We start from the raw sequence: 19,641 nt of genomic DNA, 5'->3' as shown, positions 1-19,641 counted from the left end.
CTTTAGGATTCGTCCCTTTGTATCTTTCCATCTAATTCAACAAGACATCGTAATCTAGTGAACACATCTCTAACTTCCTTGTGTATGCATATAGTCTATTCACTCAAATTTCATTCACCCAAAACCTAGTATGTATATGAATACATTTTCAAAGAGAGCTCTAACTAAACTAATTTGCAAATGGCAGAGGTTCTAGCCGTGGTAGCATATGTAATCATGAGGAGGTCCTAATCTTCCTCCATAGCATGCGCTTTTGGGGGAGTAAGCCCTTCCTACAACTAGCAAGGCATGCACATTAAGGATGTCTCATACATAGTTTTAGGTTTTCTTATATCTCTTTTGGTAACCTAAATTAGATCTGGGTTGAAATGTACCCTGTAGCCCTATTATGAAATATTTGTATAGGCATTTTTTAAAGCTAGGGAAAATTTGGCTTCAAACTACATGTAACATCATGAATATATAATTTAACAACTTTTAGATAACATTTTTTGAATTGTGAGTTTTATTATTACATTTCTTTTGAAATTTTGGGCTTCTTCTCTTCTTCTAGGTTCCACCCCAGATACCACCTAGAAGAGATTAGGCTAACGATCTTAGAGCTCAATGATGTCATTGACACTATATATCAACTCCTAGTGTCCAATACTCAAGATTAGTAAACCCAACCCAACAATGCGTGTGCAAAAATGTCTTTTAACTTAAAACTAAATGCTTCTTAGTGATCATGAAATATCCATCATCTCTTTAAGCGTCATCTTTTGTGAAGGAGTAATCTCTATGATCGAAACTTGGTTTACTTATGTTCGTTCTTCCAAATAATCTAATGTCATTAAGATTCATTTGCTTTTGAGTTTCTTATATTCTCGCGCTCTCTTTGTATGTTTGTCTTTATCTATCTCTTTCACTTTAGGATTCCTCCCTTTGTATCTTTTCATCTAATTCAACAAGACACGGTAATCTAGTGAAGACATCTCTAACTTCCTTGTGTATGCATATAGTCTATTCACTCAATTTTCATCCACCCAAAAACTAGTAGGTATATGAATGCATCTTCAAAGAGAGCTCTAACTAAACTAATTTGCAAATGGTAGAGGTTCTACCCATGGTAGCACATGTCATCATGAGGAGGTCCTAATCTTCCTCTATAGCATGTGCTTTTGGGGGAGTAAGCCGTTGCTATAGGACACCGTGATTGACCTTGGATGGTATTACACCCCATGAGGCATGGAGTGGCATGCAACCCTCCTATCATTACTTGAGGATGTTTGTCTGCCAAGCATCTGTACGTATGCCACATGAGCCTATGTCACGTAGATGTATCCTCCTTGGTTATGGAGATGGTGACTTTAAGGCCTGCAGATTATGGAATTTGGATGCCCAGCAAGTCATATGCAGCTGTCATGCTGTCTTCTATGAGACACAAACACCTCTTAGCCCTCTTGATGACCATTCATTATGATTTATGGCTGAATTTACAACAGCTATAGTGCCATTACAGCAAGCTGTTTATGCTAAAAATGAGGCACTTATTGGCCCAAATGACGTAGCTATGCATAGTAGTCAGGGTCATGATGTTGGTGGTCAGTTGCTAGACCCCTTGTAGGCTCATAGATCCATTTTCTTGTAGTTTTGCAAGCTAGACAACCAGCCATATGCCAGTCTTCCTCTTCGTTGAGGCCACATGTAGTCTTGAGACCCTATTGGATGAGTGTTCGGGAAATTGGCCCTCTTTCAGTGATTGACTCTGGAGAGTTTGACTGCTCTCCGTCGTCTTATATGCACCACACTGATGCCATGCACTAATGAGTTGTGCTTGCTTCATGAGAAGCATTCTTGGATTGCTCTGTTGTATGGAGCTGTGGGATCGCTTATCTCCTGGAGGCCATGGACTCGGGGATGCTTGACTCTTCTTTTGCAACTCGGGGATGTTTGACTCTTCTTCTGCAGAGGTTCCCGACACTTCTTGCACTACTCGCTTTCTGATTGGGCGTTGGGTGAGATGTTATGATTCCGCACCCTGTCTTTTGTTTTTCTTTTCATTGTTTTCACTCCCCAGCCACATTGACCTTTTAGTGGGAGGTTGTTGGGGTAAAAGGCCTCTGGGCCTACCCGTGTATACTATGACCACCCATTCCTTATTCATATATAATATGATAGTGCAATAAGGTTGTCAGTTCAGTTGGACAGCACCTACATTGTGTGTGCTCCTCTCCCGCATCTTCCTCTTCTCCTTCTCCACTGCCATTGCATCCCCTTCATTGTGGGTTTTATTATTACATTTCTTTTGAAATTTTGGGCTTCTTCTCTTCATCTAGGTTTCACCCCAGATACCACCTAGAAAAGATTAAGCTAAGGATCTTAGAGCTCAATGATGTCATTGACACTATATATCAACTCCTGCTGTCTAATACTCAAGATTAGTAAACCCAACCCAACAGTGCGAGCGCAAAAATGTCTTTTAACATAAAATTGAATGCTTCTTAGTGATCATGGAATATCCCTCATCTCTTTAAACTTCATCTGTTGTGAAGGAATAATCTCTACGATCCAAACTTGGTTTACTTATATTCGTTCTTCCAAATAATCTAATGTCATTAAGATTCATTTGCTTTTGAGTTTCTTATATTCTCACGCTCTCTCTGTCTGTTTGTCTCAATCTGTCTTTCTCACTTTACGATTCCTCCCTTTGTATATTTCCATCTAATTCAACAAGACATGGTAATCAAGTGAACACATATCTAACTTCCTTGTGTATGCATATAGTCTATTCACTCAATTTTTATCCACTCAAAACCTAGTGTGTATATGAATGCATTTTCAAAAAGAGCTCTAACTAAACTAATTTGCAAATGGCAGAGGTTCTACCCGTGGTAGCACATGTCATCATGAGGAGGTCCTAATCTTCCTCCATAGCATGCGCTTTTGGGGGAGTAAGCCCTTGCTACATACTAGCAAGGCATGCCATTAAGGATCTCTCATGCATAGTTTTAGGTTTTTTTATATCTCTTTTGGTAAGCTAAATTAGTTCTAGGTTGGAATGTACCTTGTACCCCTATTTTTAAATATTTGTACAAACATTTTTTAAAGCTAGGGCAAATTTAGCTTCAAACTACATGTAACATCATGAATATATAATTTAACAACTTTTAGATAACATTTTTTGAATTGTGAGTTTTATTATCACATTTCTTTTGAAATTTTCGGCTTCTTCTCTTCATCTAGGTTCCACCCCAGATACCACCTAAAAAAGAATAGGCTAAGTATTTAAGAGCTCAATGATGTCATTGACACTATATATCAACTCCTAGTGTCCACTACTTGTGATTAGTAAACCCAACCCAACAATGCGAGCGCAAAAATGTCTTTTAACTTAAAATTGAATGCTTCTTAGTGATCATGGAATATCCCTCATCTCTTTAAGCTTCATCTTTTGTGAAGGAATAATCTCTACGATCCAAACTTGGTTTACTTATATTCATTATTCCAAATAATCTAATGTCAATAAGATTCATTTGCTTTTGAGTTTCTTATATTCTCACGCTCTCTCTGTCTGTTTGTCTCTATCTATCTCTCTCACTTTAGGATTCCTCCCTTTGTATGATTCCATCTAATTCAACAAGACATGGTAATCTAGTGAACACATCTCTAACTTCCTTGTGTATGCATATAGTCTATTCACTCAATTCTTATCCACCCAAAACCTAGTGTGTATATGAATGTATTTTCAAAGAGAGCTCTAACTAAACTAATTTCCAAATGGCAAAGGTTCTAGCCATGGTGGAAAATGTCATCATGAGGAGGTCCTAATCTTCCTCCATAGCATGCACTTTTGGGAGAGTAAGCCCTTGCTACATACTAGCAAGGCATGCACATTAAGGATGTCTCATACATAGTTTTAGGTTTTCTTATATCTCTTTTGGTAAGCTAAATTAGATCTAGGTTGAAATGTACCTTGTACCCCTATTTTGAAATATTTGTATGAACATTTTTTAAAGCTAGGGCAAATTTGGCTTCAAACTACATGTAACATCATGAATATATAATTTAACAACTTTTAGATAACATTTTTTGAATTGTGCGTTTTATTATTACATTTCTTTTGAAATTTGGGGCTTTTTCTCTTCATCTAGTTTCCACCCCAGATACCACCTAGAAAAGATTAGGCTAAGGATCTTAGAGCTCAATGATGTCATTGACACTATATATCAACTCCTAGTGTCCAATACTCGAGATTAGTAAACCCAACCCAACAATGCGAGCGCAAAAATGTCTTTGAACTTAAAAGTGAATGCTTCTTAGTGATCATGGAATATCCATCATCTCTTTAAGCTTCATCTTTTGTGAAGGAATAATCTCTATGATCCAATATTGGTTTACTTATGTTTGTTCTTCCAAATAATCTAATGTCATTAAGATTCATTTGCTTTTGAGTTTCTTATATTCTCACCCTCTGTTTGTATGTTTGTCTCTATCTCTCTCTCTTACTTTAGGATTCCTCCCTTTATATATTTCCATCTTATTCAGCAAGACATCGTAATCTAGTGAACACATCTCTAACTTCCTTGTGTATGCATATAGTCTATTCACTCAATTTTCATCCACCCAAAACGTAGTATGTATATGAATGCATTTTCAAAGAGAGATCTAACTAAACTAATTTGTAAATGGCAGAGGTTCTACCTGCTGTAGCAGAATCTAGTAGCGTACATCTCAGCATGGCCAAAGTTAGCAAGGATTTGATAGTAGATGTGGTGGATACTCCCGTGTGAGCGAAGGATCACAGCCTAGGGGTAGAGGATCATGGCACACTCAATCTACTCATGAATGTGCAAACGAGGATAAAGATCACCATTATTGTGGTAATCATGGCCACATTGCAAAAGAGTGCTAGAAGAATCTGGTTGATCAAAAGGGTAGATAACAAGGTCACTATGCATCATCTAGTCATGTAGAGCATAAGACTAGTGAAAGATTGTTTTCTACGACTTATGTATGGAACAAGAGTAAGCATCAAAAAGAAAAGCTTGATGGCATCTAGTATATAGATTCTAGTGATAAAGAGGCCTTTGCATTTTAACTTAGCAAACATAAGTGAATTATTTTTTATGTGGAAGATTTAATTATTCAGAGCTTCACTTATATCTACAATAGGTGAATCAAAAGGATAATAAGGTAGTCCATCACATGAGATAAAGGGAGCTCATGTGTACAATAAGATCAATAGTAAAGGGGACACTACAAGATATAGGCCGCATACCGACGTTCAAAGCGATGAGATTGTTCATAACAAAAGCCCCTATGGTTGCTAAACACGTCAGTATTAGTGTCTCCATAAAACCGTCGCTATTTGTGTCGGCATTTGCATCGTAATTTTTGTAAACTCTATGACGTTAATAGGAACGCAAATAGGGATGGTTACAAATATTTTTTTGGCTGTATTTATATTCTACAAATGGATTACATATAAAGTGTGCAATGGTTGTCAAGTTGAGTGAAAATTACTTGAATCCACAAGACTGATACATAGAATAAGTATAAGATCGCTGATGAAAAATCATGGAATTATAGTAAGATACAAAGGATAATAATAATATAGTACATAGAAGATGCCTGCATAAATCACAGGACCAAAAAAGAAGAGGATGTCTGCTGCAAGAATCTAAGAGTGAGCTATAGATCCTCGCCATCCGAAAGCTCATCCCCACGCAAAGAAGCATGGAATGGACTTTGAAAAATGAACAACTACACATCAATCCACCATACATAATGCATTTTAATAAAAATAGTAACTATAGAAAAGAAAGATCATTGACTTACTGGGCCGCCACATGCATATAGACTATCGATCAATATAGTGAGATCGTGTCTCTTTACGTATCGAGTCTCTAGGCTAGTGGAATCGGGGTTTGTAATGGAGTGCTACAAAGAAAATAGAATACAATTGTTAGAAACACGATTGTCAATACACGTGATATTGCAAATAAGAAAGCGAGAATAACAAAATAAAAACTTACAAAGTCCTCTAGATAAGTCCTCTGGCCGCCACTCCCAAGATGATGGACCATCCCGGGCCCTCATTGCCTCCCATTGCTGTAGCCAATATCCTAGAGAATTTCTAGCCTCCTCCGCCAATCATCTGTATCTAGCCACTTGGGCTTTGAGGAGCCACTCTTGAGTGCCTTGCATGCATTTGATCATTTGTGTGACATGTACGTGTCGAAGTAGATTTAATGGAATGGCTTGATGGTATTCACGACAACTCCTCGTCTGTCATATCTCTGAATTGGGCCATCTAATTTGGAGATATACGTGTGAATATCTCTTGCAACTCCTCGTCACTCATCCCTTGACTCATCCTGCTCTCCGAATATCATCAAAGGTCACTTGCATAGTTCAGAATGCATTGGTGTTGCACGAGCATATATGCAAAATGTTTTGAATGATTTAACTAGTAGATTTGAGGATCTACTAGTCTTCAATGCATTCAAGATATTTAATCCTTCTTAATATCCCATGGATGATATTGATCGAGACAAAAGGAGCCAAGAATGGCTGGAAAGACTAATCAACAAACTTAATGCTGATAGTCAAACACTTGATATTCAAAGATGTATGAATGAGCAAGACGATTTTGTTGGGATGTTATATCATGTCGCAAGAAATAGGGGCATGTATGATGCTTGGGATTTTTGTAGTAGCACAAAGACTTGGTGGGATTTATATCTAGGGATGATGCATTTATGACAAACATGCATAGTCATTCCAGCAAGTACATCCTCTTGTGAGCGAGGGTTTTCGAGACAAAATCTTATTAAAAATAACTTGAGATCCAGCTTATGTCTTGATACACTAGATGCATTAATGCTATTATCCATTGACATGCGTGATAGCTCCCAAATCGATTGGAAAGATATTTTGGATATTTGGATGGATGCAAAGAATAGAAGGGCAATGCCACTAGAATGATGAGATGGATGCATCTTCTTGCTACTTGTGCTTATGATTTTCATGGAGAGTTTTAAATTATTTATTTTATGATGAATGTTTGATGGGAATCTATATATGGATGATGGATTGTGGCTCATGTTGGGTTGTTACATTTAGAATCTATTTTCCTATGATAGGTTGTAGCATTTTGAATTTATATTCTTATGATTGAGTGTTGTTAAGTAGACAAAACTTATTTGTCATATGCAAAGTGGATTGAACATTGATTTTAGATCCTATGAGTATCCAAATTTGTAGTTTTAAAACCTTAATTAGAGACTTTTCTATGTCATCTGTCATTTACATTTTTTGTCTGTCATTTGACTAATAAATTTTTTTATATCACCTGTCATGTGAAATAAATTTTTCATTTTTTCTTGTCATTAAAAAAATATAAGGGACCCGTCAAATTTAGGCTCTAAAATGACCACTACATTGCTTCACCCAACCCCACAAGTATCAAGTTGACCTGCACTAGTTTCATGTTGGTGTGTCCGGTGGCCACATGCAATTATATAAATGAGTCATGACTAGTCAATGAGGCACCTTGAGTTCTCTCTCTTCCTCTCTCTCTCTCTCTCTCTCTCTCTCTCTCTCTCTCTCTCTCTCTCTCTCTCTCTCTCTCTCTCTCTCTCTCTCTCTCTCTCTCTCTCTCTCTCTCTCTCTCTCTCTCGTGTAAGAGAGAGGGACAGACTATAGTATTTTCAGACCTCTAGTCCGAAAACGTGCTCTAGTGTCGATAGCCAAAACAGGGCTTACAGAAGACTGCATGTTATATATATATGTATATATATATATATATATATATGTGTATATGTATATGTATATGTCATTTGACTAATAAATTTTTTTATATCACCTGTCATGTGAAATAATTTTTTCATTTTTTCTTGTCATTAAAAAAATATAAGGGACCCGTCAAATTTAGGCCCTAAAATGACCACTACATTGCTTCACCCAACCCCACAAGTATCAAGTTGACCTGCACTAGTTTCATGTTGGTGTGTCCGGTGGCCACATGCAATTATATAAATGAGTCATGACTAGTCAATGAGGCACCTTGAGTTCTCTCTCTTCCTCTCTCTCTCTCTCTCTCTCTCTCTCTCTCTCTCTCTCTCTCTCTCTCTCTCTCTCTCTCTCTCTCTCTCTCTCTCTCTCTCTCTCTCTCTCTCTCTCTCTCTCTCTCTCTCTCTCTCTCTCTCTCGTGTAAGAGAGAGGGACAGACTACAGTATATTCAGACCTCTAGTCCGAAAACGTGCTCTAGTGTCGACAGCCAAAACAGGGCTTACAGAAGACTGCATGTTATATATATATGTATATATATATATATATATATATATATATATACATATATTTGTGCAAATGATAACTTGTATTAGTAAAAGTAAAATTAAAATAGGAGTACTACAAAATGTGGACTTTAGCAAGAGTCCACGTGCCTAAACTTAGCTGGCTAACTTCTATTTAAATTGGCTTAGCTTTTCATTTCCTAACTTGATTTTCCATTACATCAAGGGTATTGACAATAGTAGGCTTTTCAAACATTGCATGACACCATGCTTCCTTGCGCTCAAATTTCCTCGTCTTTTCTTCATGAATGAGAAATTTCTTCATCTCGATGCCTAGTCCTTCATACGGATCTTCCTTTTTCTTCTTTCAAGCTAAGGGATGCTTGCTGCAGTCTTTAGACATTTGCTTTCTTTAATCTTGGCCTACAACAAAAACTCCTCTTTAAAACTATGCATTGGATCCACATTGAGCTATTCAAATAAATTTTTATTCCAAGAAATCCATATATGCCACAAAAATTGACTACATAGCTAGTTCCAAATGACAAGATGCACCCCATTAATTTCACCGAGAATTAATTCTTTTCGTGATATAGTTGAACACCATATTAGAGAATTTGGAAGTCTCCGAATTTCCATTTTTGAATACTACAAAAGGGGGGAATGTAGATAACATGTCTATTATAAGTTCCTCAACACCATATCATGCGACCTATCATTGGAAAGCACTTGAAAAATGGAATCTAAAGAGCCATAAAGTGCTTATTTTGGAGTAATGGTGTTCAAGTTATGGAAAATCCAAAGTTTTGACCATGCGTCCCAAACTTGTGAGAAATTTCCATATTTCCCAATATGGTGTTATTGAGGGATGAAACAGGGAAATCATTTTTTGTAGAAGATTCAAAGCATTTCGATTAAATTGACACGAAAAGAAAAGATGGGGGATGGTTTTCTCTTCTTTGTGACATCGAGGGCATAGAACTGTACCAATGGCTAGCTTTTTAGCTTTGGAGCATGTCCAGACAACTTTCATCTGAATCAACCATAAGAGGCTTGATTTTTTAGACTGGATGCTAGGAAACCAGATCGTGATGAATCTGTAATTCCATTGGTGATGATTCCAATTGACATGCCATCTCTTGTTCAATTTATTAACTAGCTTGCTGGGTGAATCCTTCTTCTCTTGAATAGGTAGAAATGATTTATCATTTAACCAAAAAATTCCTCTGAATTTAAATTCCTTATATAGTTGAATTGTATAGTAAATGTGTGGCCCCCAAGAGTTCCTTCTCTTCAACAACCTAGCACTCTGCGAGATCACTCATAAATATATATATGTATCACGTAAGTTCAACATAAGGGATTTTTAAAATACCATTTTCACACATTTTTTACATACACAAGGGTCCCATATAAAGGGCTTACTTACAGATTGAATAGCCATTTGCTTTCTTTTAATCTTGGCCTACAACAAAAACTCCTCTTTAAAACTATGCATTGGATCCACATTGAGCTGTTCAAATAAATGTTTATTTTGAGAAATCCATATCTGCCACAAAAATTAACTGCATAGCTTGTTCCAAACGACAGGATACAGCACATAAATTTCACCAAGAATTAATTCTTTCCATGTTATGGTTGAACACCATATTAGAGAATTTGGGGGTCTCCCAATTTCCATTTTTGAATACTAAAAAAGGAGGGATGCAGATAACATGTCTATAAGTTTCTCAACACCATATCATGCGACCTATCATTGGAAAGCACTTGAAAAATGGGATCTAAAGAGCCATAAAGTGCTCATTTTGGAGTAATGGTGTTCAAGTTATGGAAAATCCAAAGTTTTGACCATGCGTCCCAAACTTGTGAGAAATTTCCATATTCCCCAATATGGTGTTGTTGAGGGATAAAACAGGGAAATCATTTTTTGTAGCAGATTCAAAGCATTTCGATTAAATTGACACGAAAAGAAAAGATGGGGGATGGTTTCCTCTTCTTTGTGACACTGAGGGTATAGACCTATACCAATGCCTAGCTTTTTAGCTCTAGAGCATGTCCAAACAACTTTCATCTAAATCAACCATAAGAGGCTCAAAATTTTAGACTGGATGCTAGGAAACTAGATCATGATGAATCTATAATTCCATTGGTGATGATTCCAATTGACGTGCCATCTCTTGTTCAATTTATTGGCTGGATTGCTGGATAAATCCTTCCTCTCTTGAATAGGTAGAAGTGGTTATCATCTAACCAACAAATTCCTTTGAAGTTAAATTCCTTATTCAGTTGAATTGTATAGTAAATTTGTTGCCCGCAAGAGTTCCTTCTCTGCAACAACCCAGCACTCGGAGAGATCACTCATATATATATATATGTATCACGTAAGTTCAACATAAGGGATTTTTAAAATACCATTTTCACACATTTTTTACATACACAAGGGTCCCATATAAAGGGCTTACTTACAAATTGAATAGTAAGAAAAAACTGACAGATAAGGATATTTATAAATAGGCCTTGAACACGCGTGATATAGAGGGTATACATATAGTGTAGTACTTGGGGCAATAGCAGGGCGATCTCTTCCCCTAACAGATGAAACTATTTATTTAGAGTATCCAAATCTTTGCAGTCCCCTCCAATGTAGTCCCAAATGACCATTGTTTGATTCCTTTCTTGAGCATCTTGTATGCGACAAGAATTTGCTCTTCCTCCACCAATCCATGAAATATGTTAAGCAAGATAGAGTCAGAAGCACTCCATGGAAGAGTGAAGTTCCTGATTGGAGAGATGCCAACCTAATCTTTGAAAGTAATCCATGGAAGCCAGATGCTTCTCATCAAGTCTGAGCACCATTTGACTTTGACTTTTGCTTGATTGAAAGCAGTTGTTTATGGATCCATCTCTTTCCATCTTGGATAGTTCAAGAGAGAGAAATTCATGTAGTTGGCCTTGATGAGTACAGACCAGTCTTCATTTTCATATTCGAATGTTCTTGGAATCCACTTTGCTGCCATCTAGTGCCAAGTATATTAGACTCCGCAAACTTCAAATCACCCTTTGAACATAACGCTTCCAACATTTTTCTTGAAAGAAAAGCTCCACCTTGTCGATGCACTTTGCTATTAGGCTTATGCTCCCAGGTCCCTATCGCATGCAATCATCATAACTTTGTACATCGCATGCACACGTGTACACACACACACTCACTCACTCACACACTATTTTTCTCTCTCTCAACATGCGGGTTGCAATGGCACATTCATTTAACACATTATGAACTTTTGGTCTTGCTAAAATGGTAAGATATAGCCTATAGATATGATATGTTTATATATAGTTATTTATTGTTGTGTCTCACGATGGGCGAGTGGAGGAAGTGGACTATCAAACCCCACTTGTCCCACGAGCACATGGTCGCATTAGGCAAGTATTAGTGGGCAAAGGTGATATAAAAAAGGCATTTGTAGCTATCATTTACAAAGTGCAACCCCCCTATAGTCAATGACAAATTGCGAATCACCTAGCAATGGGTGAATGCAACCCTCACAAAACCTTGATAGATGGTGGATCATTCTTGGATTTGAATTGCAGGTAACAGAGGAATAGTTGATCAAATATTCACTTGTATACCTTCCCTAATTACCTATGGAAGATGATATTGGATTTATCAGTTTATCATAGTATAAGGATAAATTTGGGATGCTCCTAATACAATAGGGGTCATAATATACTTAGGCACAAAAATCTCAACCATTGGAAGAATATACCAAAGGGAAGCAAGGACTATGTAGTGGCATATTTGCATGAGGAGTTTTCAGTACCTATGGAGAGAGGCTTTCCACTAGGTGGATGATGGAGTGTATGTGTGCATATATGTCACATAGACAATCAGATGCACACAAGGAAATTGAGAGTGGTGCCTCTCAAAGTTAGAGTGGCTAGACACAGAGGATTGGGGGAGACTTAGGGAGGAGGCCACAGATTCTCTAAGACAATGGATGGCATCAACGAGAAGCAATGAGGGTATGATTAGAGGCAACGGTCATATTGCATCATCTCGAGAGTGGTGGCCATAAGACTTATTTAGAAGACTTTGTAAGTTTTCTTTTAGTTTTTCTTGCTTTTTTATTTGGAATATCACTTGTACTAACAACCTTGTTTCTAACAATACTATTTTTTTTCTTCGTAACACTCCATCACAAACCTTGATGCCACAAGTTTGAAGACTCAATATGCAGAGAGACATGGTCTAACTGTACTTATTGATAGATTGTATGCATGTAGAAATCCAGTAAGTTAATCCTCTTTCTTGTTTGTAGTCATTAGTTTTTTCCATTATACATTATGTATGGTGGACTAGTGTCTGGTTGTTCATTTTGCAGAGTTCATTCAATGCTCCTTTGTATTGAGATAAGCTTTTAAATGGTAAGGATCTGTAGCATGTGCTTGGATTCGTGGAGTGCATATTATTATTATTTTTGGTCTTGTGATCCTTGTAGGCATCTTCCACGTAGCATTCCTTAGATATACTTATAATCCTTTGTATAAAATCATACTTTTTTATATTTACAAATAGATTTTCATATTTGTTTTAGCTCTCCTCTCCACCATGGTTCTGTTTTTAAGTAGTTTTTGTGCTTATCTCTTGATGACAATTTCTTATCCAATATATAATTGCTTCGCAATTTTTTTTCCTCTATAATCGTTGCTATTTTCATTACTAATTTAATGTACACATCACTATCTTAGTTGCTATTTTCATTGCAAAGTGTTGTTATTTGCATCGCTATCCGCATTTCTTTTGCAACACTAATAGTGATGCAAATAGCGATGCTATCTTCAATGAATTTATAGAAACACCTATATCAATGCTTTTGGCAATAACAAAAGCAAATTTTTAAATGAATATTTGTATCCCTTTGAACGTCGATATGTGGTGTCTATCTTATAGTGTCCCCTATTGCACAAGAATCATGAAATAATAAGAATCACACTTGATGTATAAGTTTAGGATTTAAAAAAAACCTTGAGATATAAGAAATTGGTTGATCTTTCTATACCAAGCCCGAGAAGCTTGCTTGAGTCCCTAAAGCATATGATATAGTTTGCAATGCCATGATATTCCTTATCAAGAACCACGAAACCTTCTGGTTGCTCCATGTGAATCTCTTCCTTAAGATCTCCATTCAAAAAAGTAGTTTTCACATCTATCATGTGTATTTTGAAATCATATTGTGTTGCAAAAGCCAATAGTACTCAAATGCTAGTCATGTGATTGATTTGTAAAAATGTGTCATGATAGTCCATTCTTGCAATCTATCAATAGCCCTTGGTAGTTAATCAAGCACTAAACTTTTCAAAAGTTATATTTGCTTTTGTCTTTGTTTTATACGGCCATTTACTTTGGAGATCAAATTAACTCTCTATATAAATTCAAATATTCATGTGTGATCATTGTGTGAATAACATTATTCACATCGACATAATGTGAACCATGCGCAAACTCAATAGGAAAGTCAACTTAGAGATCAATGGCATCATTACAAGGCTTGGACTAATTGCCACATGTATCAATAACTTTTTAGTTCAAGGGAGAAATCATCGTCAAATAGAAAAGGAAAAGAAGTATAAACAATATATGTAAGGCATTTGCATTATCACTAGACCAAGAGCCTCTAAGTTGCTCCTCATCAAATATAGTCATGACTAATAATAAATTTATAAGAAGATGGAACAAAAAAATGATAACCTTTGGAAAAGTTTGAATATCTAATCAAGATTGCCTTGAAACCAAGAGGATTCGACTATTTTCATGTTTCTTTAGGCACATGAGTATAACCAATACGTCCAAAAACTCAAAAATGTGAAACACAAAGCACTTTGTTTTTCCATACCATGATTGGTGTTTTTCTAGAGGGTGCAATAATTAGAAGATGATTTTGTATACAAAGTGCTAATAAATTTTCTTCAACATAGAGAACTCAAGATAATCCAAAATGAGTCAGCATACACCTCACAACATTGATAAGAGTTTGATCTTACATGTTGCAAGTCCATTCTATTGAGGAGAATATGGAATAGTATATTCATAATGAATACCATGAACTATATAGTTGTCATCAAATTCATTAGAATTATACTCATAATCATTATCACTACAAAGTGTTAATATGATATCTTGGATGAAGTTTTGTAACCTTTTGAAACTTCATGAATGCTCATAAGGCTTTAGACTTATGTCGCAATCAGAATGTACTTGTGTAACACAAGAAATCATCAATAAAAGTAATGAAGTATTGATAATGAGACTTTAAAATAGGAAAAGATCCACACATATCACTATGAACAAGATCCAATATAGCATTTGAGTGAGTAGAAGTACATGAGGGAATATATTTTTGATGATGCTTCCTAAGAGCACATTACTCACATATATCAATACGAACAATATCTAATATAGCATTGGAATGAGTAAAGGTTGATAAGGGAAAAGGTTTTCAATGATGCTTCTTAAGAGCACAATACTCACATATACCCATGTAAAGATAAAAAATAATAATCATATCTTTAAAAAAATCATGGGATTGAAGATCTGATAACTTGGAGAAATTTTAATGTGTGAAGTAGTAAAGTCAAATCGTGCAATCAAGGTTACGTTGAGTTGTGATGGCATTTGTGAATTCATCAATTGAGGAGAGCTCAAAAAGATTTCCTTGTCAAGGATCAACTGCAATAATATGCCCATCACTTTCAAGGTGTCATTGATTATGATCAAAACCCAAAAGATAAGCAAAGATCAACAAGTCATCCAATAGAAAAAAGATTTCTAGGAAGATCTAGTATAAATAGAATACTAGGCAATACTTTGGGGGAAGAAATAGTACAAGGTACAAATCAACAACACTTGTAACTTGACAAATAGTATCATCAACAAGAGATAATAAGCTTTTGGAAAGAAAGATCACAATAATTGTACAGCAATCAAGATTCATATGTCATATTATCAGTGCCTTGAGAGCCAATAACAAAAGAAGATCCATCTTGAATATGGAGTACATTTTCAAGCCAAACATCACAATGAAAAAAATTAACTTCTTGATATGCATGATTATCCATGACAAGTTTTGTTGAGTAGCATATGCACGATTATGATATTGATCATGTTGTCTTTTAAAACATTAATGAGATGGATGACATGTACTACAATAATAATAACTGGATAAAGACCTTTGAGATAACTAAGGTTTTTTAGTTTTGATATCATGCTGTTCATCATGTAGTCATGCCCAACAATCAAAATTAGTATGACCATTGCAATCGCGATATGAACAATGCTTATGAGGATATCATAGTCATGAAGAATTGATGCAGCCCCTTCATGGACCATGACTAAAACATTAAAAAGGAAGTTTTCAAGAAAAAATGGTTATTTCTAGACTTCCATCTTCTAGTGTACCCATGGAAAATTCATGAGTTTTTGTTACACATTCATGTCATTGCGAATATACAATTAATGATATACAAGTATGATCAAAGTCAGTGCCATCTTTATTGGGTAGTACATATAATGCATCTTTTATTGTATCAAGTAATTTAAATGTGAAATGTGACTAGTTACTTTCATGAAATGTGAAATGTGACTAGTTACTTTCATGGAATAGGATCACCAACTATTGCAATTTGATTAAGAATGTCTGTGAAGGACTCAGTATTAGTGGCCATAGGACTTCCAACTTTGTACTGCAACTTGTTTAACAGAGTACAAAGACAAGCAATTTTGGTGACAATTTTCTTTTCAAATGTTGCAAGAAGATAATCCCATATAGCACGTGAACTCTATATAGAAAATGCATCCAATATAAGAGAGACGTGAAGAGCCGATAAAATATATTGATGAGTTTCTTTATGAGTTTCCATTGCTCAAAAGTAGGACCTTCGTTAATGGAGTTATAGTCTGCATCAACAAGTTGAGATGGAAAGAAAACATTATTGAAAACAATATCATTAGACTCATGACCTTTCAGAATCAATAGCATCTTTGACATTTATCTAGGAAACCCTTGGCCTTGAAGAAAAGGAAGAAAATGTTGACTAGATGGAAATGATCACCAAATTCACTATATGGCAATGTTTGCAAGAAGAAAGACCAACTTACAACTACAAGATTAAAGCAATTTTTTTTTGGAAAGCCAATATACCCATTCTAAGTTTTGCAAATATGACTTGGTTGCATGTACACTCGGGGAAGTTACTATATGTATATCTTCTACATCACGTGCATTCAAGGCCTATTTATAAATATCATTATCTATGGGTTTTTCTTGAATAAAATATAACCCTTTTCTATTCAATTTGTAAATAACCCCTTTATATTACACCCGTCTATATGTAAAAAATGTATAAAAATGGTATTTGAAAATACCCTTTTTTGAACCTACGTGATGCTCACATATATTCATTAGTAACTTACCCAAGCATGTACAACACATCGAATAAGACACATAGTCGGATTTAGAACTCATGTCTAAAAGGAAAAATGATGTGTTGATTAAATTAGCATGAATGCCTAGAAGTCACTAAGAAGGTGACCCTAAAACCAAGGTGATGCACCAATGCATGAATGAGTTGATACGTTTAGAGGAATTGAAATAACTTGTAAAGAGAGAGAGAGAGATGGAGATACACATACATGTCCTAATCCATTGAAAATTTGAATCAAAGTGATAGGATTTATGAGGTTCTCCTCTCTCTTTTTTCTATTTCTCATAATGGATAGGTCTTAGGGCCTCTCTCTCTCTCTCTCTCTCTCATTTTAATATCCTTGAATTACAATACGTGGTGAATGAAGAAGCAAGCAAGTCAGCTTGGCTACCCTTGGAATGTTGCTTTATATGGAAAATTCACTGGAGGTACCCTTACATGAGCACTACTATATTAAGCCACAATGTCACACATAGATATATATAGATTTTGAATATCCTTGAATTCCAATGTATGGTGAAAGTGTCAGAAGTGAGTGCAATGATGGAAGTGTAGAAGACTATTGTAATACATATTATACAACATAAGGGAAAAGAGAAAACATAAGAACCACAGAAGAATACTACAAAGGGAGAACTCAGAGATATGATTTTGAAATGGAATCCATAAACCAAATACGAGAGATACTCATGTACAACAATGACTCATCAGCGGCTATGTGGACACTAGCACTGACTCCCTCTCTCTAACAGGACCTACATTACGTGGACACTAGCACTGACTCCCTCTCTCTAAGAGGACCCACACTAGAAAACTGCAAATGGATGATGTTACAAATAGATGAGGAGGGAGCCTAATATATAGGAAATAAATAATGCATAAAGTTAGCTAGCGACCACAAATGCCACAAATTGCATGACTAATGACAATTTGAAAATATCTAAAATATCTATAGTGCCCAACCCACTAAACCACAACCCCATACTCACTCATGAGAGCTGACTAAACTAATAATACCCTCTCTTAGATTATGGGTAATCTAATACAATGATAATGACTCATCATATTCCATACAACAAATACCACCAAAGAAGGACCATGGATACCCATGTAGCGGGTGATCAAGCCACCACCAAGGTATGTTGATGTCGATCATTACCAGAAAATAGAGAGGAATCCTAGCACACCTCTATGTCAATTGACAATGACTCATAGTAGCATACATGACCATCTAGCCAAAAATGCCTCTAAGAATATGTGAGCATGGATTTCCCACCTTGGGCTAGACTACTAAAGTTTCCCCTCATGTGAGCTCAGACTAGGCACTAATCTCGCTCTTTGTGAAAAACAACCCATCATGAACCTAGATGTCAATCCTATCTCCAATATTTTGAAATTTCTAGAAAAGTTTTCCGCCGCCTGTGACTGAGGCCTCCGCTGCCATCGCTGAAAGCCGCCAATTGAGCCATATGCTTCCACGCCACCACCATCCCAAGTTAACGTCCATCCTTTCCCATCTGGCTGTTCGACGTCATTTCAACCCACGTGGTAATACCACGCTGCTGTCCATGATCAGAAGCTAGAAGCTTCTTATTTGGAAGCTTCTAAGGGGCTTCCATAACACCCCTTCCTACCAAATCACAATAAGCCCATCCCGGGATTTGAAGAAAAGGAGGCGACAAAGGTCCTTCCCACTAGATTTCCCACTAGATCATTTTCTCCTCCCCGGGTTTCGAAGAGGAAGCGTATAAGGCCTTCCTACCAAATCTCCCACAAGGCCTAGGTCCGGTTCTTTGTAAAGAAGAAGAGGGGTTTCTCTAAGCCCTTCCCACTAAACCCCCCCATAAGCCATCCCTATTTCTTCCCCCCGAGTCTTGTAGAGAAGAGGAGGATTTCCTTAAACCCCCTGTCCACAAGATCTTTACCCCCGGGATTTTGAAGAAAATAAGTATAAAGCCCTTCCCACCGATCACCCACAAGCCCATCCCTAGACTCGGGATTTTTAGAGGAGAAGAGGAAGAACTCTCAAAGTCTCCATTGCCCCAAGGCCATTCACAAGAGCCCTTTTTGCGAACTCCCTCCTCTCCCACAAAAAAGGTCCAAGCTCCAAACCCTCAGGCCTTCCGTAAGCCAAATCTTGCAAGCTGGTACTTCTTCAAGGATCTGTACTTCAAAGGGGATTTTCACGTAAGAGGGAGACGGGCCAAGATCATAAGACTGCAAGCCAAGGCAAGAAGTTCGAAATCCATGAAGGCTAACCGAAGATCGAATTCACGATGGGCCCTAAAAAAGTCACAAGGCGCAACCACAAAAGGTTCTTCTCCTAATATTCATGTGGATATCTCCCCGAGCCCCCAAGTCCAGGTTTTTACTAATTTTGATTCCACGCAAAAGCATTGCATTAATCACGATAACTTCATGGATTAGGAAGCACGTATGCGTGTTTAAAATCACCTAGTCAAGTTAAATGCAACTGGAAATAAATCGACTATTCGAACAATGATTAGAATTAGTTCATGACATGAAATTGGGTCATTGGTATTTTTCCATATAAAGAAATTGTCTATCCATTTAACGTCCTTAATAGTATGTTGTCTTGTCGTGCATGTCAAAGTGACGGCCTAGAACACCTATTGCCTATCATTATAAGGTTGAGATTATTAAAGTGCACCTTTGACTAGGCATGGAAAGATTAATTGCACGTCGCATTTTTTAGACAAATCTTCATTGAATGATTCATTAGGGAAAGTCCTTAACCCCGTAGGAAATAGAAGAGCGCGAAAATGATTCTAATAATTATTTGCGTGTGGCATGTGATTGTAAATTGGAATAGGTCAACTCTAGTTTTTTTGGCATGAATTTCACTACGTTGTAGTC

This window comes from Lygodium microphyllum, chromosome 18 (assembly GCF_053477565.2).
Source record: "Lygodium microphyllum isolate KBCC chromosome 18, Lygodium_microphyllum_v1.1.10, whole genome shotgun sequence".
Taxonomy (NCBI): Eukaryota; Viridiplantae; Streptophyta; class Polypodiopsida; order Schizaeales; family Lygodiaceae; genus Lygodium; species Lygodium microphyllum.
Note: the sequence above shows the minus strand (reverse complement) of the source record.